The sequence below is a fragment of the Hemiscyllium ocellatum genome, chromosome 7, assembly GCF_020745735.1.
Source record: "Hemiscyllium ocellatum isolate sHemOce1 chromosome 7, sHemOce1.pat.X.cur, whole genome shotgun sequence".
NCBI classification, from domain to species: Eukaryota; Metazoa; Chordata; class Chondrichthyes; order Orectolobiformes; family Hemiscylliidae; genus Hemiscyllium; species Hemiscyllium ocellatum.
The window spans coordinates 29,619,867-29,644,325 of NC_083407.1; the positions used below are offsets into that span (position 1 = coordinate 29,619,867).

The 24,459-nt window shown below is 39.0% G+C and overlaps 1 long non-coding RNA gene across 1 annotated transcript; it reads left to right on the forward strand.

The window, feature by feature from the left end:
* The first annotated feature begins 8,914 nt into the window (after positions 1-8,914).
* On the forward strand, positions 8,915-23,220 carry LOC132817402 (uncharacterized). Its single transcript, XR_009644875.1, has 4 exons — positions 8,915-8,958; positions 9,730-9,824; positions 12,519-12,706; positions 23,037-23,220. It is a non-coding gene; the product is annotated as an uncharacterized LOC132817402 (long non-coding RNA).
* Positions 23,221-24,459: the final 1,239 nt, after the last annotated feature.

Here is a 24,459-nt window from a genome sequence, read left to right on the forward strand (position 1 = left end):
GTCAGGTGAACTGGCCATGCTAAATTGCCTGTAGTGTTAGGTAATGGGGTAAATGTAGGGGTCTGGGTGGGTTGCGCTTCAGCGGGTCGGTGTGGACTTGCTGGGCCAAAGGGCTTGTTTCCACACTGTAAGTAATCTAATCTAAGCCTTAGGATGTCAGGTAACCTGTAAGAAGTGTCTTAAAGGAAAAACCAAGTAGAAAATATCTTAAAACAGAAAGGTGAGGGAGAGATGTGAAGAAATGAAGGAGGGAAATTCCAGAGCTTGGAGTCTAGGAAATGATAGGCACATCACCAATAGTGGAGCAATTATAATTGGGAGTACACAGAAGGCTAGAACTAGAGGTGTGTGGTTTTCTTGCAAGCCTGTAGAAAATTACAGAGATAGGAAGGAACATGGAGCGATATGAAAAAAGGATGAGAATTTTAAAGTCAATACATTCCTTGACCAAGAGCCAATGTCAACAGCAACCACTGAGGTAATAATGGAACATACGTGCAGCAAGTTGAAATATAGGCAGAACTTTAAGCTTTTGGAAGGTAAAATGAGGGACTTAGCCAGGAATGCATTGAAATAGCCAAGACTAAGAGGCAATGAAGGTGAGAACAAAGGCTTCAGCAGTAGGTGAAGCAAGAACAATGTGAAGTCAAACAATATTATGTATATGGAAATTGATGGTTACACTGATAGCATGTAAATGCAGTTAGAAGCTCATCTCTGAACCAAATGTGTTCCAAACATATTTATTTAATGTCAAACTTGATGCCACTAGGGCAAGGGATGCAGTTGTTAATTAAGGAATGGAGTTTAAAGCAAAACAGAAAATTCATTCTTCCTGACATTTAATTGGAGGAAATCTTTTCTCATCCATGTCGGATGAGCTGTTTGATGTGCTGTGAAGAGTTGTGAGAGGTGATGGTGGGTAGAGCTAAGTATTGTAGTGTACTTGTAAAAACTTATGCTGTGACTTTATATAACGTTGCCAAGGCATAGCATGTAGACAAGAAATAAGCGTGGTCAATGATTGCAAAATCACTCAAGTCTATGAAGAGGTTTGATAAATAGATGCTGAGAGTTTGTTTCCAATGCTGAGGAATCTAGAACATGGAGACGCAGCCTTAACTTTGGAGAATTGATCACTGGGTCAGAAATATACAGAAGTTTTTCACTTAAATGGTTGTAAATCTTTGGTCAGGATTGTAGAAGCTCTCCTGCTGGGATAGTCAAATGATTGATCACTCAGGGAATAAGGGAATCTGATGGAAAAATGGAGCTGTGGTAGTATCTCAGTGACTGAATGGAAGAGCTGGTTTGAAGACCCATATGGTCTACTCCTGCACCAATATTGATATTCTTACACAATATAAGGGGAAAAGACTTTATATGACAATGCATCCCAATACTGTAGGTCATTGCACTCGACTCTGTTTCTGTCTCCACAGATGCCAAGCTTCCTCGATAACTTCTGCTTCCATTTAGTAACAAACATTGATGATGATTTTTTTCTCTCCTGAAGATCCTTGAAGAATTAGGTACATCAGAATGTGGATCTTACCTTTCTAAGTTTCTCTTTAGACAGTAACAGAAAGTTTAGGAAACAAGCAATGATATTGGAAGATTTGTGTCAAGTACTGCATGTGTAAAATGGGAGAATATTCTAATATATTCAAAACTTCAGTAAAATACTGATGGATGCAGGGAATGCAGAGAGTTTAGCTTGAACTAAAATGAAATATTTTATCTAACAGTATTTCATTAGTGAGAAGGTGAGGTGAAAAGGCAAAACCCACAGTGCAGGATACTATCAATGTTGAGAAGAACAGGGAAGAAGATATACTACATCAATAAATTGTAATTAACTACCATTCTAGCTTGAGTTTGAAATTTGTACAAATTCTAGGAGGATGAGAAATAAAAGTTATAGTTATTCAGTATCTTTCGCAACGGCTGGACATCACAAAATGCCTTACAACCAATGAAATATTTTTCAAGTACAGTTAGTGTTGTGGAAAGTACAGGAGCCAATTTGCACAAAATTTTGGGTCTAACTAATTTGCCAATTGCCACTGAAACTACTCCTGTTTGGGAGTTAACAACAAGATTATTTTTCTCTCTTACATATAAAATTTGGGAGATTAATAAAATTCAGTGAGACTCCAACAGAATCTTAAACATATGTAAGTGAATAATTGAACATCAGCATTGCTGCCAATAATTAATTCTGGGTGTTACTGCCGACCATTAAGTATAATTTCACTTCCTTTCATTATCATCTTTGACTGTAACATGTGTGAAACAAAATAATATAAGATATAGTGAGAATAAAATTTCACAGCATTCAACAACGACCTAAATTTCCCCAAGTAGGTGCCATCAATGTAGAATTTTATTTCTCAATCATTCTCAACGTCACCAACGGTTATCATGCTTGGGCATGCTGGTTCAGAGTTTCAACATATGGTAGTGGTAGGCAAAGCTCATTTCTGAGCGTCTGTACTTCAAAAATGATGCCTACTTTCTTGACAGAGCTACCTTAGGAACATTGTAACCACTGGTCCTGTTGTGTTCATGATATCTTTCAATACATGAACTATGTTGAAGCTGTTTACACCATTAGCTTGGGCAAAATGCAAAAAACAACCATTCATAAGCTGAGCGATTTGAAGATTGTTAGACACTCAGTCCATTTTGGACTCACTCCATGGCCAAAGGTACTCTATGCAAGGATCTAATGCATAAAAGAACATTAGTAAGTACCATCATCTCACTCACTTCATTCCTCTTTAAAGCCAAGGGCAAAGGCAATACAAATGTGAAAGAGTATGATATAGGTTAGCTGTGGAACTGTTACAACTCTCCACAGGGAAAAAAAAGATTTCATACAGTGCAGAGGTAATACAAAGGATGCATCAGCAGCAAGTACAGAGGTATTGAAGAGATGATCGATAGATCCTCAATTTTGAGATAAAATGCCATGCAAACAGGAATAATATATTTGGGCAACACTTGCATTTCTTATGAATGTCTAACACAAAGCCAGAAATAGATAAATTGAAACGTTAATAGCTGCGAATTAAGATATAAGAGGCTAAAACATCATTTCAAGCAGCTACATATCCTTTTCTCTCTGGCTAGGTTGGATTCGTACCACCCTCCAATCTCAATATTCTGAAACCAATCAAATGTTTCACAGTTTTTGCAGCCCCTCAAGAGAATTCCTGCTTTATAACTTTCTCTCACTCATATTCTATCATCCATTAGTTTTTTCCAGATATGATCTTGCTGGGTCAGCTCTGGCACCTTGAGAATCTCTGATTTGCGGTCCTGCACCAGTGTGGCTACCAATGCTCCATGCTTTAGAATTTGCTCTCTAAATCTCTCTGCCTCTCTACCTCTTTTTCTTACTTTCAGATGTCCTTTAAAATATAATTATTTGGCCAAACTTTTGATAATCTGACCTAATAACTTCTTACGCATTTGATGTCAATTTTGTTTGATTATATTCCTGTGTAAGCCCCTGGGACATTCTATTACATCAATGGTGTTGCAGTAGTGAAAGTAGTTGTTGGTGTTGAAATAAGGATGGAATTTTTTTTAAAAAAAGACTTAATCTCTATGAATATTTTTTGTATTGCCTCAGAATCTACAATCCCATGGCATTTCTGAGCTTATTCTATCTAATAATATTTGGATCACAAGAAATGCAGTTACAATTCTGATAAACAAATGATCTATTCTAGCAGCTGTAGTGCATGAAATAGAGTTAGAATTACATGAAAGGTGGCATGGTGGCTCAGTGGTTAGCACTGCTGCCTGACAGTGCGAGGAACCCAGGTTTGATTCCAGCCTGGGTGTCTATAAGTATGGAGTTTGCACATTCTCCTCATGTCTGTGGGTTTCCTCCAGGTGCTGTTTTCCTTTAACAGAGAAAAAATGTGCAGATTAGGTGGATTGGCCATGCTAAGTTGCCCATAGTGTCCAGAGATGTGCAGGCTAGGTGGATTAGCCCCATAGGGCTCTGTAAAATGTGGAATTATAGAGATAGGGAGATGGCTCTGGGTGTGATGTTCTTCGGAGGGTTGCTGCAAGCTTGATTGCCTGAATGGCTTCTTTCTGTATGACTGGGAGTCTACAGTTCTAGTGCATAAAACAGTGTTAGAATGCAATGAATCAATATTTACTAGTTATGAGCATTAATAAATTAACACAAAAATTAGTTCTCATCATTGAATCAGCTTACATCAATGTATCATTGATAAGTACACTAAAGAGCATATAATTGTTATAATGTTTAGAGACTTGCTTTCATTTAAACTACTAAACAACATAACAATGAGATTATTCAATGAGCCACTTCAAATGATTGAGATCATAAATCTATGTTTACAAACTGTTTGTGTTAAGTTTTTTTTCTACTTCTTTCCACTTCCATCTATGGATTCCCCAGACTAATATTGTCCTACAAAATGCTGTTTGGCAGATGGAGATCATACAAGTTACAACCATAGATGTCTTGCTGTACTGTTGTCGATTCATAGAGATGTACAGCATGGAAACAGACCCTTCTGTCCAACCTGTCCATGCCGAACAGATATCGCAACCCAATCTACTCCCACCTGCCAGCAACCGGCCCATATCCCTCCAAACTCTTCCTATTCATATACCCATCTAAGAGCCTCTTAAATGTTGCAATTGTATCAGCATCCACCACTTCCTCTGGCACCTCATTCCATACACATATCACCTTCTGTGTGAATAACTTGCCCATTAGGCCTCTTTTATATCTTTCCCCTCACACCCTAAATCTATGCCCTCTAGTTCTGGACTCGCTGACCCCAGGGAAAAGACTTTGCCTATTTATCCTACCATTGCCCCTCATAATTTTGTAAACCTCTCTCAGGTCACCCCTCAGCCTCCAACGCTGCAGGGAAAACAGCCCCAGCCTGTTCAGCCTCTCCCTCTAGCTCAAATCTTCCAGTCCTGGCAACATCCTTGTAAATCTTTTCTGAACCCTTTCAAGTTTCACAACATCTTTCTAATAGGAAGGAAACCAGAATTGCATGCAATATTCCAACAGTGGCCTAACCAATGTCCTGTACAGCCGTAACATGACCTCCCAATTCCTGTACTCAATACTCTGACCAATAAAGGTAAGCATACCAAATTATCATTATCCTATCTACCTGTGACTCCACTTTCAAAGAGCTATGAACCTGCACTGCAAGGTCTGTTTGTTCAGCAACACTCCTGAGGACTTTACCATTAAGTGTATAAGTCCTGCTAAGATTTGCTTTCCCAAAATGCAGCACCTCGCATTTATCTGAATTAAACTCCATCTGCCACTTCTCAGCCCATTGGCCCATCTGGTCAAGATCCTGTTGTAACCTTCTTCGCTGTCCACTATACCTCCAATTTTAGTGTCATCTGCAAACTTACTAACTGTACCTCTTATGCTCATATCTAAATCATTTTTGAAAATGATAAAAAGTAGAGGACCCAGCACTGATCGTTGTGGCACTCCACTGGTCACAGGCCTCCAGTCTGAAAAATAACCCTCCACCACCACTCTCTGTCTTCTACCTTTGAACCAGTTCTGGATCCAAATGGTTAGTTCTCCTTGTATTCTGTGAGATCTAACCTTGTTAAGAGATCTTTGCTTTTTGAAGCATTGTATTGTTTAACCTTGCTGTAGAATGCATATTGTTTTCCCAGAGGCAGAGTCTGTATATACATAGTACCTTATCATGTCCTTTATGTTCCATGCCAAATTAATTATCTTCACTATTTTCATGAAGCATTTTAGTGCATCTAAATTGTACACAGAAAAAGACCAAAAGCAACAAATTGAACAAATGACCAGTTAATTTCTTCATGGTGGTATTCTGGCCTCAGAAGATTGAATCTTATCTGCCAGGATTTCACCAGAAAATAGTGGAAAATTCAGTTTGTGAGACCTACCACCACTTCTTCTCTGCCTACTGTGTACTAATAATAGCATTGAAGACAGATTGCAGGTACCCACAACGTGAGACATTTAATACACTTGTCTCCATTGGAGTTTAGAAAAATGAGAGATGATCTTATTGAAACATGTAAGATCCTGAGGAGACTTATAGGTGGGATGCTGATGTTCCCCTTAGTGGAGAGACTGAAATCAGTAGAGCTAATTAAAGAACATAAAGGATCTCACATTTAAGATAGAGATTAGAAGATTTTTTTTCTCTCTCAGAGGGCAGTTGACCTATGGAATTCTCTTTCCAGGCAAGGTCATTGAACATTTTTAGTCAGACAGATTCTTAATTGACAAGGGGGTCAAAGAGTGTAGCGTTCGGTAGAAAGGTGGAACTGAAGTCATAATGGAATCAACAGTGATTTTACAAAATGGAGGAGCAAGCTGAAGAGGCTGAAAGACCAACTCCCGTTCCTATTTTGCATTTTACATATGTCATATAAAAGAGGAAAATGCAGATTCCAACCTCACCACAACACCATGATTGGGAGAGGAACTCTGGACCAAAATCCTTGAAAAGTTATTCTGTGATAAAACTAATCACAGATAATACTACACAAAAATAAGGTTTAATAAAATTGGGTCTTGTACATTTTTTTCTTGAGCACTGGAACTTCGTTCAACAGAAACAATTTCAGAACCAATGACGAAGCATTGCTCACAGAATATTGACACAAATACTGAGGTATACAAACTAACTGCATATTGGCTTCTGGCTTTTAATTGATGAGTCAAGTTTTCCTAATCTAATGTAGATTGTGATTGAGTAGTTGTAGCATATTCCTCAATATCACACTGTGAAGGTAGATTCTATTTTAATTTTGAAAATTAAATACTAATTACTTGGAGGCTAATTCATAGTTTGACAAAACAATTTACTGTGGTTTCGTACAAAATTAAATGACTGGTTTGTATTAAAGATGAGATCTTTTAAAAACAGCACATTCATCCAAACCTTGCTTATAACATACCTAAGATACCTAAGCATACTGTTTAATTGTATATTCCCCCGGAATTTCTTGACAGTAGTTAGCTTGGGTTCAGATCCACATCTCGCTAGTCAAATCCAAATGATAAGAATTGACCTGCTATTAAAAGCACATTCACATTTATAAGGAGGAATGAGAATTTGTCTTAATCATGGTGTTGAACTTTGATAATCTAAGTGCAAATGCAAAGCAACGCGAAAAAATAAATTTATTTCTTGGATAACAAATAAATGTTGAAAACTTGCTGGGATTGCAAAATAATTTGATGCACTCCAATTCCATTTTCATCACCTAACCAAAGAAGCTTGATTACAATGCATGTAGAGAACAGTGCAATTGTGGTTCCTTATCTCAGGAAGGATATTATTATCAGAAAGGGAGTGGAACAAAGGTTCACCAGACTTGTTCCTGGGGTAGCAGGATTGTCTTGTGAAGAGAGCTTGGGAAAATTAGTCCTATATTTTCCAGAGTTTCAAAGACTGAGCGGCAATCTTATTGAAACCTACAAAATACTAAAAGGATTGGATAGGGTGTGTATAGGTAATCATTGGGTGGCACCATGGCTCAGTGGTTAGTACTACTGCCTCATTACACCAGGGACCTGAGTTCAATTACACTCTCAGGCTATTTGGAGTTTGCACATCTTCCCCAGGTTTGCATCGGTTTTCTCCCATAGTCCAAAGATGTGCAGTTTAGATGGATTGGCCATGCTAAATTGCCTATAGTGTGCAGGGACCTGTAGGTTAGGTAGATTAGCCTTAGGAATTGCAGTATTTGAGGAGAGGGTAGGAGGATGGGTGGGATGCTCTTTGGAGTGTCAGTGTAGATTCCACACTATAGGAATTACATGCTAAGACCATAACATATAGGAACAGAGTTAGTCTATTTCATCCATTGAGTCTGTTCTGTTGTTTGATTACAGCTGATACATTTCTCAACCCCATTCTCCTGTTTTCTCTCCATAACCCTTGATCCCCTTTCCAATCATGAACCTATCTATCTTTGCCACAAATACACTCAATGACTCAGCTTCTTCAAACCTCTGCAGCAATGATTAACTATTTTGGCTGAAGAAATTCATCCTCCTCTCTATCTTAAGAGTTGTCCCTTCACTCTGAGGCTGCGCCCTTGAGGCCTAGTTTCTCCAACTAGTGGATCTTCTCTGTATCCACTCAATCCAGGCCTCTCAGCATTGTGTACATTTCAATCTGATCCCACCTGGGCCCACATCTAAGAAAGGATGTGTTGGCCTTGGAATGGATCCAGAGAAGTTTTGCGAGAATGATCCCAGGGATGAAGGGCTTGTCATACAACTCAAAAATAAGAGTATGCCATTTAAGACTGTGATCAGGAAAACTATTTTTACTCAGTAATTTGTGAATCTTCAGAGTTGTCTAGAGGACTAAGGAAGATCAATCTCTGGATGTTTAAAATTGAGAAAACAATAAGGCAAATGGATAGAAATGGCACCCAGAGAGAGAGAGAGAGAAAGGAGAAGCTAACAAAGGGATGGCTGATGATAAGCCAGGAGGGAGATAAATGCTGAATGGAAAATGTGAATATTTGAAAATGGATTGGTTGTGCTGGGACCAACCCATAAAGAACAAGAACTTGTGGTGTAGGAGTAGGTAACAAACAGGCAAAAGGCAGCAAAAACCTGATTTATGCAGGTTTCCGGGGCTCCTGCCAATCTTTAGTTGAAGTTATGGCATCCAATTGGAATGCCAAGAGCAATGTCAGGAGCACAGTCCCATATTTTCCAGTCTATATTTTTAATGCAGAGTGTTGCTGAAATTGGGATCAGAAATATTTGATTTGAAAAGTGACAGGCTGTAGCTTTTCCACCGCTTTTTTCCATTTCACAGCATGTCACAGTGTGAATGAGCGTTGGAAGATCCAGCAATCAAAGGGTTAGCAGAGGAGAAAAGCTCATAGCAGCAGGGAAAAGCAGCTGAGAAGGTTATTCCTGCAAAACTAACTTTATTTCTTGTTTACAAAGTAGCCTTTTGGTGTCGGACAGTTTACATAGTTACCCTTTCAGATTTTATTTTCCTAACTTTGAACATTAAGACAAGAAATGTGTTTATCGGAGTGAATAAGACAAGCACCATTTCCTGCCAAAGTTAAGCTGAAGCTTTTTTAAAATATTGAGATATCAATGATCATATAATATTTAACCATTTGAATGCCAAATTTCCATCAGGATCCTAAATACAGGAATGGATGTTGAAACACAACAGAAATTGCTGAAGAAACTAAGCAGGTCTGGCAGCATTTGTAATGTGAAGGCAGAGGTTTTTTTCAAATTAATTTTTAGAATGAAGGCATCACTAGCTCACCCAACATTTATTACCCCGTCCCTAATTGCAGTTGAGAGTCGACTGTGGGTTGGGTCTGGAATCGCATGTAGACCGTCCAGGTATGGATGGCAATTTCCAGCCCTAAAGAATATTTGTGAACTAGATGGGTTTTTCTGACAATTGGGAATGTATTTTTAGTCATCATTGGACTCTTAGTTCAAGCTTTTTTAAGAAGGTGAATTCAAATGCTATCACCTGTCATGGGGGTCTCGACCCCAGGTCCCCAAAACATTATATGGATCTTTGGATTAACAGTCTGTTAATAATGCCATTGCCTTACAAATTTTTGGGTCCAGTTAATGTCCAGTGACCCTCCTTCAGATATTTGAAAATTGTGAACTTGAAATTTAACTCTGTTTTCTCCTTGCAGGTGCTGCCAGACCTGTTGTATTTCTCGAGCAACTTCTGGATTTCTTTGATTCAGATCTCAAGAGTGTGCAGTTTTTTGGTTCTATTTGAGTTAAGGTATGCAGAATGTACTGATCATCTTATATCTGCTCCTGCTATGTGAAGTTTTGGTTTAGGATCTATACATTCACAAAATCTAGTCCAATTAGCTACACAATATTTCCAAAATTAAAAGAGCAGGAAATATCAATACCTCAGCTAGACAATGAAAGGACAGACATATTTGTTCAAATTATGCTAGGGGATCAATAATAATCATCTCAATTATCAAAAGAGGCAATTTACTTCAGTCTTGTCTTGGGCTTTTTGGATGTGTGTCCAACTTGTGTTTGTACAATGAGTTGTATTTCCATAATTGTTCTCTGTTTAAATTTTTATGTCATTTGATGTGGCTGGTTAACAGTAATTGGTCATCACTAATCAACTTGAGAAATTATTGGATCTTATTTAAGAAGCATTGTGGTTCATGGGATGGAGCTGACAACTGAGTACTCAGTTGTCTTTTGAATTTTGTCAAAAGTACTTTGCTAGAACACCTCTATGAGTAAGTAAGAGTTGTGTGAGACTGATACATAACTCAGTCTCACCAGATTGGAACAACCAAGTGGTTCCCCTGAAGGAGCTTATTAAGCCATTTGGGTTTTTACAAGAAATCAATTCCATCGTCACTTTTACTGATGCCAGATTTTTTTCTATTTTAAAACTTTTTAAATCTCATGATAATTTCTCAAGTGATCGTTGAGGGATTTGAAGTCACGTGAACAGGACTGTGGTTTTAAAGCAAAGTGACATACACATAATTGTACTTTTTTGATTGTTGGGTCATGATAATCTTCTCTCCCCATCATTGTGACTATCAGTGCCCTCAACACCATTTGTTTTCCCAATGGAACACTTCTACTTGATGTGTTTGTTTGAGTGGACAACCGAAAGAGGGTAGCACAGATCATGCTAAGTTCTGTGCCTGTGTGCTAATACCATACATCCACATCTTCGGAAATGAATGCACTTGTGTTTAATGGATAAATAGTGTCACTTGAGCCTTCTCCATCCAAAGGAAACAGAGAAAATAACTCCAACATTTATGGCTAAGGTATGTAACTCCAACAGCAAAAAGAATGACTGCAGATGCTGGAAACCAGATTCTGGATCAGTGGTGCTGGAAGAGCACAGCAGTTCAGGCAGCATCCAAGGAGCAGCGAAACCGATGTTTTGGGCAAAAGCCCTTCATCAGGAATACAGGCAGAGAGCCTGAAACATGGAGAGGAGGGTGGGGGTGGGGAGAAAGTAGCATAGAGTACAATAGGTGAGTGGGGGAGTGGATGAAGGTGATAGGTCGGGGTGAAGGTGGAGTGGATAGGTGGAAAAGAAGATGGGCAGATAGGACAAGTCATGGGGACAGTGCTGAGCTGAAAGTTGGGAACTGCGGTGAGGTGGGGGAAGAGGAAATGAGGAAACTGTTGAAGTCCACATTGATGCCCTGGGGTTGAAGTGTTCCGAGGCGGAAGATGAGGTGTTCTTCCTCCAGGTGTCTTGTGGTGAGGAAGTGGCGGTGAAGGAGGCCCAGGACCTCCATGTCCTCGGCAAAGTGGGAGGGAGAGTTGAAATGTTGGGCCACGGGGCGGTGTGGTTGATTGATGCGGGTTGGTGTCCCGGAAAAGTTCCCTGAAGCACTCTGCTAGGTGGCATCCAGTCTCCCCAATATAGAGGAGACCGCATCAGGAGCAACGGATACAATAAATGATATTAGTGGATGTGCAGGTGAAACTTTCTTGGATGTGGAAGGCTCCTTTAGGGCCTTGGATGGAGGTGAGGGAGGAGGTGTGGGCACAGGTTTTGCAATTCCAGTGGTGGCAGGGGAAGGTGCCAGGATGGGAGGGTGGGTTGAAGGGGGGTGTAGGCCTGACCAGGTAGTCATGGAGGGAATGGTCTTTGCGGAAGGCGGAAAGGGGTGGGGAGGGAAATATATCCCTGGTGATGGGGTCTGTTTGGAGGTGGCGGAAATGTTGGCAGATGATTTCGTTTATAGGTGGAAGAAGAGCACCAGGGGCGATCTGTCCTTGTTACGGTTGGAGGGGTGGGGTCTGAGGGCGGAGATGCGGGATGTGGATGAGATACGTTGGAGGGCATCTTTAACCACATGGGAAGGGAAATTGCGGTCTCTAAAGAAGGAGGCCATCTGGTGTGTAACTTCAAAGCACACTGATCGCTATATAGTGACACTGCATAAAACAAAGCATGCCAAGGTGATTAAAGGTAGTGTTTTCTGACTTGATTCAGCTGCCAAGATTTCATCAACTATTCTCTGCAGGCCTTGGCAACCTAATAAACAATGACTGTGAAGAACCATCTTTTCCGACTCTTCGCAGTTCCAGTATGCCATCTGCTGCAAGGACAGCATATGTTTTGCATAGTTACTAACAGTAATGGTCAGCTGTGGCCTGAAATTTGGCTTCAGCTTCTTGTAGACATCTTGGCAATGAGCACTAATGAAGTGGTGTCATGACGTGGCACTGAGACTATTGTATCTTGCCAGCACTTCAGATAACACTACTTAATTTTATCAACTGTCAGAGAAGGGCTCAGATACTGTTCCGCTGTTTCCCTTGCTCATGTCTCCTTGTTTTCATTTTTATTCAATCGACCTTTTAGTTTTTAAAGGTCTTCCTTTTCTTTTCTTAGCACAGGTTGCTAATGGTCCAAGAGGCTTTTCAAATTTTTTACTTATTTATTTTATGTATTCACTCATAGGATATGAGCAACACTGGCTAGACCAGCATTTATTGCCCATTGTATCTGCCCTGGAGAAGAGAGTGGTGAGCTGTTTTCTTGAACTGCTGCAATCCATTTGGTGTCACTAGATACACCATGTCTTTCGAGAGTGAATCCCAGGATTTTGAGCCAGCAACAATGAAGGAACAAAGAAATATTTGAGAATGGTGAGTGGCTAGATTCTAGATTCCCCTGTTCGAACAACAGAAGCACACATGAGGGAAATGGATGCAGATGATTTGGAGATGCTGGTATTGGACTGGGGTGTACAAAGTTAAAAAATAACACAACGCCAGGTTATAGTCCAACAGGTTTATTTGGAAGCACTAGCTTTCGGGGCGTTGATGATGAAGGCACAGCGCTCCAAAAGCTAGTGCTTCCAAGTAGACCTGTTGGACTATAACCTTGTGTTGTGTGATTTTTAACTGGATACAGTTGAATGTGTGAGGTGTAAATTGGAAGTACAAGTGCACAGACTATGAAGGATCAAAAGCATGAAACAAATAGCAAAGATGAAATAATAATGAGCCAATATGTTATTTTCTTTCCAGTGAATTAAATGCCAGTTATCAAACATTGATTTGCATTCCATTCCCACTTAACCATGTATATCATAGCATCTAAGGGCACTGTAACAAGAAGTTGGACTGAAAATGAAATTTAACTAATTTGATGAAATTTTAAAAATCAACAAATTCCACACAGTATTAACTTGTTCAGATAAAATGACAGGATCAATTGTTACCAAATGAAGTGATACCTGCAATAAACTCTTAGATTGAAGAAAATTCTTGACTTTCAAAACAACTTGCAAAAAAAAACTTATAACTTACACAAAACAACTTACCTTGCTAATTCATTTGTGGGAAGTGCACCCAACTCCAGCTCCTCGGGAACTCCAGCTCCTGTTAGAGAACTGGAGCTGGAGCTGAATGAACATCAGATCATTCAGGAAGTGGAGGGGGTGATTGAGAGGAGTTACAAGGAGGTAGTTACTCCACAACCGTGGGAAGAAGGTAGCTGGGTCACCGTCAGGGGTAGGAAAGAGGACCCACAGGCAGTGCAGGGATCTCCTGTAGTTGTTCCTTTAAAAACAACAAGTCTACCATTTTGGATACTATTGGAGGGGCCGATTTACCAGGGGTAAGTAATGTGGCTGAAAATGTGTTGCTGGTTAAAGCACAGCAGGTCAGGCAGCATCCAAGGAATAGGAAATTCGACGTTTCGGGCATAAGCCCTTCATCAGGAATCTGGTAAGTAATATGGCACAGGTCTCTGGTGCAGAGTCTGTCCCTGCTGCTCAGGCGGGAAGGGGGAAGAGGAGAGGAGCTTTAGTCATTGGGGACTCCATAGTCAGGGAGACAGATAGGAGTTTTTTTTGGGAAAGAGAGAGATTCACTGTTGGTGTGTTGCTTACTAGGTGCCAAGGCTTGTGATGGCTCTGATTGTGTTTTCGGGATCCTTGAGGGGAAAGGGGAGCAGCCCCAAGTCAGAGTCACATAGACACCAACGACATAGGTAGGAAGAAAGATGGAGATCTAAGGCAGAAATTCAGGGAGCTAGGGTGGTAGCTTAAAGCTAGAAAAACCAGAGTTGTTATCTCTGGTTTGTTACCCATGTAATGTGCTAGTGAAGCGAGGAACAGGGAGAGAACAGAGCTGAACATGTGGCTGCAGTGGTAGTGCAGAGGGAGGGTTTTGGATTCTTGGATAATTGGAGCTCTTTCTGGGGAAGGTGGGACCTCTACAAACAGGATGGTCTTCACCTGAACCAGAGGGGAACCAATATCCTGGGTGGGGGTGGGGGAGGGGGGGAGTAATTGCTAATGTTTTTTGGGGAAGGTCTAAACTAATGCAGCAGGGAGATGGAAACCTGAATTGTAGTTCCAGTGTACATGAGGTTGAGGGTGGTGACGTCAGGGATAGGTTTACAAGGTCACAAGAGGGGACCAGCAACCAGGATGTTGGTTTGAAATGTATGTACTTCAATGCCAGGAGCATCTGGGATAAGGTGGGTGAATTTGCAATGTGAGTTGGTACCTGGGATTGCGATGTTGTGGCCATTTCAGAGACATGGCTAGAGGAGGGATAGATTCTATGATTTAGATGTTTCAGTATAAACAGAGAAGATGGTAAAAGAGGTGAAGGTGTGGCATTGTTAATCAAGCATAGTATTACAGCAGCTGAGAGAACATTTGAGGACTCATCCACTAAGATAGCTTGGGCTGAGGTTAGAAACAGGAAAGGAGAGATCGCCCTGTTGGGAGTTTTCTATAGGCCTCAGAAGCGTTCCAGGGATGTAGAAGAAAGGATAGGAAAGGTGATTCTTGATAGGAGCGAGCGTAACAGTGCAGTTGTTATGGGGGACCTTAACTTCCCCAACATTAACTGGAAATATTATAGGAGAAAGTGAGGACTGCAGATGCTGGAGATCAGAGCTGAAAAACGTGTTGCTGGTAAAACGCAGCAGGTCAGGCAGCATCCAAGGAGCAGGAGAATCGATGTTTTGGGCATACGCCTGAAGAAGGGCTTATGCCCGAAACATCGATTCTCCTGCTCCTTGGATGCTGCCTGACCTGCTGTGCTTTTCCAGCAACACATTTTTCAGCTGGGAATATTATAGTTCAAGTAGTTTAAATGGATCAGTTTTTGTTCAATGTCAAGGTTTTCTGACACAGGCCAATGAGGGGCGATGCCATATTGGATTTGGTACTGGGAAAGGAACCCGGCCAGATATTAGATTTGGAGGTAGGTGAAAATTTTGGCAATAGTGACCATAATTTGGTTATGTTTACAATAGCAATGAGCAGGATAAGTGTATACCACAGGAAAAGAGATGTAACTGGGGGAAAAGGCAATTACAATGTATTTAGGCAAGATTTAGGATGCATAGAATGGGAAGGAAACACAGGGGATGGATACTCTTGAAATGTGGAGCTTATTCAAGGAATAGCTACTGTGGATCCTTGATAAGTATGTATCTATTAGGCAGGGAGGTAGTTGTCAGAAATATTTTACAATTGAGTGGGAGCTATGGTTTACTGAAGAAGTTGAAGCTCTTGTCAAGAGGAAGAAGAAGGCTTATGTGAGGATGAGGCATGAAGGCTCAGTTAGGGTGCTTGAGAGTTATAAGTTAGCCTGAAAAGATCTAAAAAGAGGGCTAAGAAGTACTGGGCTAATGGTAACATTCTTGGCAGTGTAGATGAACAGAGAGATCTCGGTGTCCAGGTGCATAAGTCTCTGAAAGTTGCCATCTAGGGTTTTTAATAAGGCATATGGTGTGTTGGCATTTATTGGTAGGGAGATTGAGTTTCAGAGCCACAAGGTCGTGCTTCAGCTGTATAAGACACTGGTGAGGCCACACCTGAGTTTTGCATGCAGTTTTGGTTATCACATTATAAGAAGGATGTGGAAGCTTTGGAAAGTGTTCAGAGGAGACTTACTACATATGGTTATTTGTACCTCTGCTATTTCCTCCCGAGTTTCTTTTAAACACCTCTGAGTCATAGAATCTCGACAGTGACTGAAAGAGGACATTCAGCCCATCAAGTCTGAAGCAACCCTCTAAACAACATCCCACCATATCCCAACATTTTCCATGGCTAATCTACCTAGCCTGCATATCCCTCGATACTACAGATGATTTAGCATGGCCAATCCACCAGACCTACACATCCTTGGGCTGTGGGAAGAAACTGGAGCACCCAGAAGAATCTCACGCAGATGTACAAATTCCACACAATCACCCAAGGCTGGAATCAAACCCGGGTTTCTGTTGTTGTGAAGCAGCAGTGCTAACCACTGTGCTACCATGGCACCCTCCGCTGAGCCACCGTACTGGTCTGTAAGTATAATCCACATAGATGCAGGCTGTAGTTCTCCTTAGCGTTTGCAAATTTGTTCATTTTATTATACATGACAAACTTTATAATGTGGATATATTAATATTACATTTCATCATTAATATCCTAATTATCTTGTTAACAACTTTCTTAACCTTAACATAGTCTTCTTCATCTTCCTATCTTTTATTCCTTGTACACTTTTTACTTTTGTTTTTCTTCAAATTCAGATTGATTCTTACTTCTTTACTGATTTACTAAACATTTAAAGGCATCAATTCAATTTAGAAACAATACATTCCTTTAAAAATCAAAACAAAACTAATTAAGGATGAAGTTAATACTGATTTTTAGTGGAATATATTGCTCCAGAATTAAATTAGTCACTTTAAATATTACTCTATTCTTGATTCATTGTCTCTACATTTTTCCCATTGACCTTCCTGAGCTTCATTCTAATTTATGCTTTGTGCTTTGAACTAACTATACCTAGTAATCATTATCCTAAATCATTCTCTATTGTGAACACATTTCTCCAATACTTCCTTCTTTTATATTTGGGTTTCTGACATATTTTAGCCAGGGATGCCCTTTCCCTTGTTCTGCCAATTTATTTGCAGTCAATGAAACTCCTCAATATTATGATGAGATTTTTAATCTATCTCAAACACAAGCTGAAATGTTCTCCCTCCATTTCCTTTCTCACTACAGTGTATTTGTTTCTCTGTTCAATACATTAAATATTGTGATCCCTCTCTCCCTATCCTTTAGCTCACTCATACACAGCACTTTCATCTGTAACGTTCTGTTAATTTTAGCTTTCTTACTACTGTGATTATATTGTTTCTGCTGAAGTCTTTTTTTCAGTTGTTTATATTGCATCAATTTTGTCAACGGGTTGCTTTAAAATGGCTATAAGACTTTAATTTTTGGATAGCCAAGTGGTGATGCAATCTAATTAAATGCCTGCTACTGTTTTAAAAATACATAATTCAGTCAAGTGGAATAGGGTGGAAGCTGCTGCTGGTTATGTTCTTTGTTGACTTGGGAAAAAGATGAATTTTGGAATATTTTAATTGATTGACATCCAGTTTGAAGTTTAACCAAATTTCCACTCGCCAGGACTGTCTGAAACAGGGTTCAGGACCTGCATCTTCTGATTCAGAAACAGGAATGCTGTTATTTTGCCAAGGGCTCGCTCCAGTGGACTATGTGATCAAGTTTGTTTATGTACAAATACATTACCCCATACAGTAATAAAAAATGAATTCACAGCTGTGATTCCTCATCTATTTTCTGCACTTTCTGCCAGGCCATATTGGAGATGGAACGAGTTGAGGTAAAGTCCTTTGCCAGTTTAAAGGAGGAGGGTGAAATACAGTATAAATCGGACAAGCTGTGCATTCCTTCCACACTCTCCAAAAGGGCAACTTCCCAAAAGCGTCATTAACCTCACTTTCAAATTCAACCAATCAATGCATTGCTAAAAATATACACTGATGGTAGAAATTCATGGAACCAGACTAAGCAACTGATGTTGAAGATATTTTATAAAAAGCCAAAAGGAGAATGAGATTTTTCACATGTGAACTAATCAGGATTAAAAGTGAAAGTAATCTTTTTGTCTTCATAGGAATTGTAGCAATGAAATATACAGCCACAAAGCTCAGAGCTGTTTATTTTCAGATTGAGTCCCAGTCTGCACAACGTCAAAAAAACCCATCCATTGACAGGGATACTCAGTGATTCCAAAACTCACAAAGTGAAGCTTTCAAAGTTTGAAATATTTTCTCATCGATGAAATGATTCCACAGCAATTCACAGCAACACTCCATATACAGTTATTTTCAGAAATATTTTACAATTGAGAATTATGATGATTAATAGTTGCTTTTAACATAGTATTTATTGCCCATCCCTAGTAACCCTTGAGAAGTCAACTAGTTCACAATAAATTGAAACAAAAAGTGGGAAGAAAAGAGGATAACCAAGAGTGTCAGTTTATTAACATATAATAACTTATCACTCATTATTACCAGTATACAATTCAACCAGACTTCATGATGCCTAAATAAAAACTTCTTATTGTAGCTCCAATAAAAAAAATGTTCCCAATTCAACATCAAATAAAATTTAAGTACTAGCAGGCAGTTTCTTATTATAAACAGATTAACAAATCTATTTGTAATTGATATCAGTTCTGTTATTATTCAGGACCCGGGTACTCAAGCAACCTTTTACTTACAGGGGACATAAAATACTAGTTCCATTCATATGTACTACTCTTCTTAGAAAAACTATTGAAACATGATCTTTCAGTGGATTGCAATGAATAAAACAAGAAGAACCAAACATTTAGATGATTGGAATGGAAAATCTATTCACCTCATACCTGGTTCCCTTGTTGTTGCATCAATTAGGTTTGTAGTATACTCATCTATAAAGATTCATTTGAAGCTTTTTGAAAGCTTTTAATCCCTTTCCCTGAAGACTTAAAAAGTTGTTCAGATAGCACATTAAAGAAGCCTTAACATTATAATAATCGCGTAAAATATTAACATTGATCGTTACTCAAATATACTAAACAAAAAGATCTAGTCTTGTCAGAATATTACAGGTTCTTATGAAGAAAGAACACAGAGGCCTACTTTCTGACAGTGAATAATCATGTTAACAGTGCCAGGTTAGAAATATCAGTCATGACATGAAAGCACACTTTGAAGTGACACACTTTGTTGTGGGCTTAACTCAACAGTAAATGTTTACCTCTGGTGAATAGAAAACATCTTTGATCACATTATTTGGAACAGAGATGAACAAATTAAATTGATCCCATCCTTTGATATTTAAAACAAATGCTATAAACCATATTTTGACCAATTTTGGACATACCTTCAGAAATTTACTATCTCTTGAATACTATATGTCCAGTGAATGATAAAATCATCTGTAATACTGCTGAATGTAAGAACATTGTTTGTCTGTGTGATAATTGCCATAAGCTAGTTTTTTTTTCAATGTTAGAAGTATTCTGAGGTCTTGAGCATCTGTGGAAGAGAGCTGTCAAGTGGTTGGGTGAAGAGTGACTGTGTTGCTCTGTAGACAAGAACAGAGTCCATGTGAATCCTTAAAAAAAGGTTTAGTTCCCTGCCATTCATGAAGTTCCCTCCTGAATGTGCTCCTCATTGACTTGCCTAAGTAATGATCAGGCCATCTGGTATACAAGCGGGGAGTTACCTTTCTGCAGGTAGTTCATCACATCCTTGCTAATGGGGATCAGCTGAATTGCCACAATGGGTAGCTCTCCTCATTGTGAATTGAAGGATCAAATGAGATACTATGGCTGTGTTGAAGTGGGACAGCAATGGTTGCATAAAATGCTGCCTCTGCCAGATGTAACATTACATCTATTTCCAACATGGTTTTCCACTGTTATAGCTTTCATGTCAAAAATGTCAAACTACCTGATGTTCACATTTGCCTAACAGATATTACATATCTGTTGTCCTGGCTATACAATGGTTTGTTTTTACAGTCCCTTAATGGACGTGCCTTTGGTGGTTGGTGGCAAAGTCAGGTCATAAAATATGTTGGGGGGCTAGGTCACTACCTTCCTGCACATTCTGAACCCCTTCCCCATAAAACACTAAGCACGTGGGCACTGAAATCAGAAGATCACTTGTCAATTTTAAAAAGAAGATAGCATGCAATTAAACTTAATAACAAGCAAATTGATTTATGTATTTCACTACCCATGTCACAGTACAGTTGGCATGAGCAGGTGGATGGGAGCTGGATGCTATTTTCTTTAACCAAACTGGTAAAAGGAGGAATGGAAAGGGGAGAGTCCATACGTCAGGGAGCACTCTGCTCATATTGAAAGTACCCCTTCTCAAGATGCTACCTTCACTTTGTCACTTCCCGCTTAGCCAAAACAACTCATCCTCCCATTCCCTTTGCTTGCCTCTTGGCTTCCCAAAACCTCCCAGACAAAAAGGCTAGTGTTGTCCGCCTTGTTATCCACCTTGGAGTGGATAACATTAATGTTCTCCATGGATCTCCCTGAAGTTCTGGCAGCACCCACTTCTAATTTCATGTAAAGCTTCCAGCCAATTAGCAGTTCTTAGAGTCAGGACTTGTTATAAGTAATACGCAATATTCTGATCCTTGTCTCCTTACCTCAAATCCTGACCCCCCTGTCATGTTCAGTCCTATATGTTTACCTGTGGAATGTGCATTTGAAACCAGCTGGACAAATGCAATTGAATTTCCAACAAATTATTGACTGCAATACTTCATAAAAGATGAAACTGAAGATTTTCAGCAATCTTCAGACAGAAGTAGCAGTAGTGTATACTATTGGATAAGATGTGCCGCAGAAATTCACCAAGGCTCCTTAGCCAGCAGCCTTCAAATGTACAACCACTTCCCTCTCAAAGGAGGTGGACAGCAGATGCATTAGAACACCATCACCTGCAAGTTCCCATCCAAACCAATCACCATCATGACTTAGCAATATCTTGCAGTCCCTTCAATGTTGTGGAGTCCAAATCTTGGAATGGCTTTATGAATCTATTTATAGTACATGGATTGCAGCAATTCAGGATGGGAGCTCACAACCAGTTTCTCATGGGCATTGGGGATAGGCAATAAATGCTTGTTCAGCCGATGATGCCCAGATCACATGAGTGAATTAACCAAAATGTTTGAACAAACTTATACTACATCGTAACTGATAACAATGTTAGTTTTGCACTCAGTATTAAGTTTCTTTTTCTTTTAAGCAACTGCTTTTGCAGGATATAGTTAAGCACTTTGCCAAATTGAAATAGCTTTAACTTGATGCAGAGTTCAACAACATAGAATCCCTACAGTGTGAAAGCAGATCATTCAGCCAATCAAGTCAACACCAACCCTCCGAAGACCATCCCACCTGATCACTGTAACTCACATTTCCTAAGACTAGCCTGTACACTATGGGCAACTTAGCACAGTCAATCTGCTAACCTACACATCTTTAGACTGTAGAAGGAAACCCAGGCATACACAGGGAGGATGTGTAAACTCCACACAGACAGTCATCCAAGGGTGGAATTGAATCCAGGTCCCTGACACTGTGAGGAAGCAGTGCTAACCACTGAACCACTGTGTCACAACATAGCTATTATGATGCAAAAATATGTGGAAAAAGTTTATCTGAACAAAAATGATGAGAGCTATTCTTTACTTGCCATCAATTATGTTAGTTCAAATGACTGTGTTGATAAGAATTGCCAATTAATTGTCAGATTTTGACCTGGTGCCCAGGTCCTAAAATGATGATAGACTACAAATAGACATATAACCATTGGTATTGTGTTGCCATTATTCTGTGACAAATGTTACAACCTGTAAGTCAGTGTAAGAGCAACAGGGGTCCAACAGTATGGCTAGTGACATGCTTTTAAGTTTATTATTGTTGTTTTAGACAAATTTGAAAACATCTCACAAAATCATATGAGAGATAACATTATTTGATGAATTCTGTGTATATCATATTGCATTTCATTTTATAAATATAAATGCATTGTCACTCAATAAAGGAACACACTTTTTAGTAATTTATTTCCTGTTAGTCAGTAAACCTTCCTCTTAGTTTCCAATAAAGTCTTCATGTTTAGTAATCTTATAATCTTGTATCTGATTCTCAGTGATCAGAATTGAGTCACAATTTATATATTCACGAATCCAACACAGCTCAGTTCTGACCAAATTGAATCTACATTAAGCTGAAAGCCAAACTGTGCTCTTGTATTTTAATTCATACAGCTTATACTTTGTAATTAAACTCAATATACACAGAAGGTCAAGAATAGTGTGAATTAACCCTCATTTGTCCCTATCTCTCAATCAACATCATCCTTACCTATCACACAATAAGAAAATTACGTCAATAAAATGTTCAATGTTATAACTTAAGAAAAAGCTGGTGGTGGCTGCTACAATGGGTAGCACTCTTTCTTCTGAACCAGAATATTATGCATTTAAGTTCCTTAAACACAAAGAATTAGGTTGACAATCCCATGTGGTAGTTGAGGGAATGCTGCATTGCCAGGAATGCTTCCTTTTGCATGAGATGTTGAACTGAGGCCCCAAATGTCCATTTGGGAGGTCAGCAAGAAATTACCTGACAATATTTCAAACAGCTGGAGAACCAATCTTAATGTCACTGTTAAAAAGTTGTCGGTCAGTGACCATCACAGGAAATGGATGATCTGTCATCATATTGCTTTTTGTGAGGGTTTGCTGTTCGAAAAACAAAAAAAACAGAAGTTAGGACAATGTTCATTTTAGGTGTCGAGCATATTCTAAGAAGTTTGATTTAAAAATAATTAGCAAAGTGTTATCAAAAGTTTGTGATTATGTAATTTTAAACTATACTGCAGCATGACTGAGAAAATCTGTCTCAAACATGTACACCTTATTCGTGTTTGTCTGTTGTTTATCTGATACCAGTGCAACTCATATACCAGAAAATTGAAATGGCATTAAATGGTTCTGACTGATTTTAAAAGCATCAAGAAAGCCCCAGTAAAAAAAGGTGAAATAGATTTTGTTTTATGCTCAATTATGTGAAAAGTATTTTTAATTGCATTTTCTCATTTTGTATTACCCAGTGTCTGCCCATAGGATTTGGAGAACATGCTTGAAAGAAAACACTGAAAAGTGCCAAGAGTTAAGATGCTGTAGGAATACAGTTTAGCTTGAAAAGTTCCTAACCTTTGCCAGGAAATCATTAGAAGAATTTATGATGATATAGGTCCTTATGTCAACCAGTAATAAATAATCCATAGATTGAGTATGCTTTAAACATCCCTACTTTAAAAACACAAACATTCTTTGATGAGATGAAACGTTCCTTTCACCTTTTCATTATTTGTTCAAAGTTAAAACAGGAAATGGATCAAACTTAGATAATATTTCATTCATTAATTTTTAATCAGATAAAAAAAGTCTCCCTGTTCTTTTGTATGGAGTTGACGTCTTAAGTTCAGGCTGCATGTAAAAGGGTCCACAGCTCACAGAATGTATAACTTTGAACTGGATTTTGTTGTATATAGAATTCACAGTATGCAATTCAGAGATATTATTGCTATAGGTTTGTAAGTGACAATTTAAAGAATCTAATAAAATATTTATATTGGAACAGCATACAAATTTCCTGGTGTATTTTAAACATTGATAAACTGTGGAATTTTGTTTTCATAACTCAGGCAACTGAGCATTGACCACATGTTGAAATATCTCACCATGGCTAAGGTTCTCCAGCCAAAGCCACTGAGGAATCTTCACTTTACAGGTTCCATTCTGCATTTTGCTTTCCAGCTGGCAGCCTATTCCTGTGTAGACAAGACATTGCAATCTTGAGACCTTGATCTAGTTTACATTTTTCAAATGAGATGTGGAGTGCCAAGCAGATGTTCTGATATAGCTCTACTGAGGGTTCCCAATGAAGGACAGTGGAGTTCTCGATGCACTAGATGTATTCTGCAAGAGGGAGAGCAGTTGCCTTTGGTTTGTCTGTGAACTTGCTTAGAACCTGCACAGCACTGGTCCCAAATATAAATATCAGTTGCAGTCTATTTATCTTGCTTGTTCATATTATAAGGGGAATATTGCAAGAAATATAGAGCATGGACTCACAATGGTAGCTGGCAGTACCATGAGTCCCAATTCCTTGAAGGCTATTACCTTCCTGCTCATGCACAGCAAAACCGATAAAAATCCTAAATCCCTGCTGATTTTTAAGATTCATTCATGTGATGTAGATGTAGTTGTCCATCCCTAAATGCCTTGGACAATTTATTTATATTTCTCCAATTAAATGCAATGTAATACAGACATAAATTCATTACATAGTGTTTCTCTCATACTATTTTGTAAGATGTTTTCAGATTTGTCGAAAACAACAATAATAAACTTAAAAGCATTTTACTATCATATTGTTGTACTCCTATTGCTTTTACACGATTTATAGATCATAACATTTGTTGGCAAGCTCCCTTTTTTTTAGCAATTGCAATCAATTTTGTGTACATA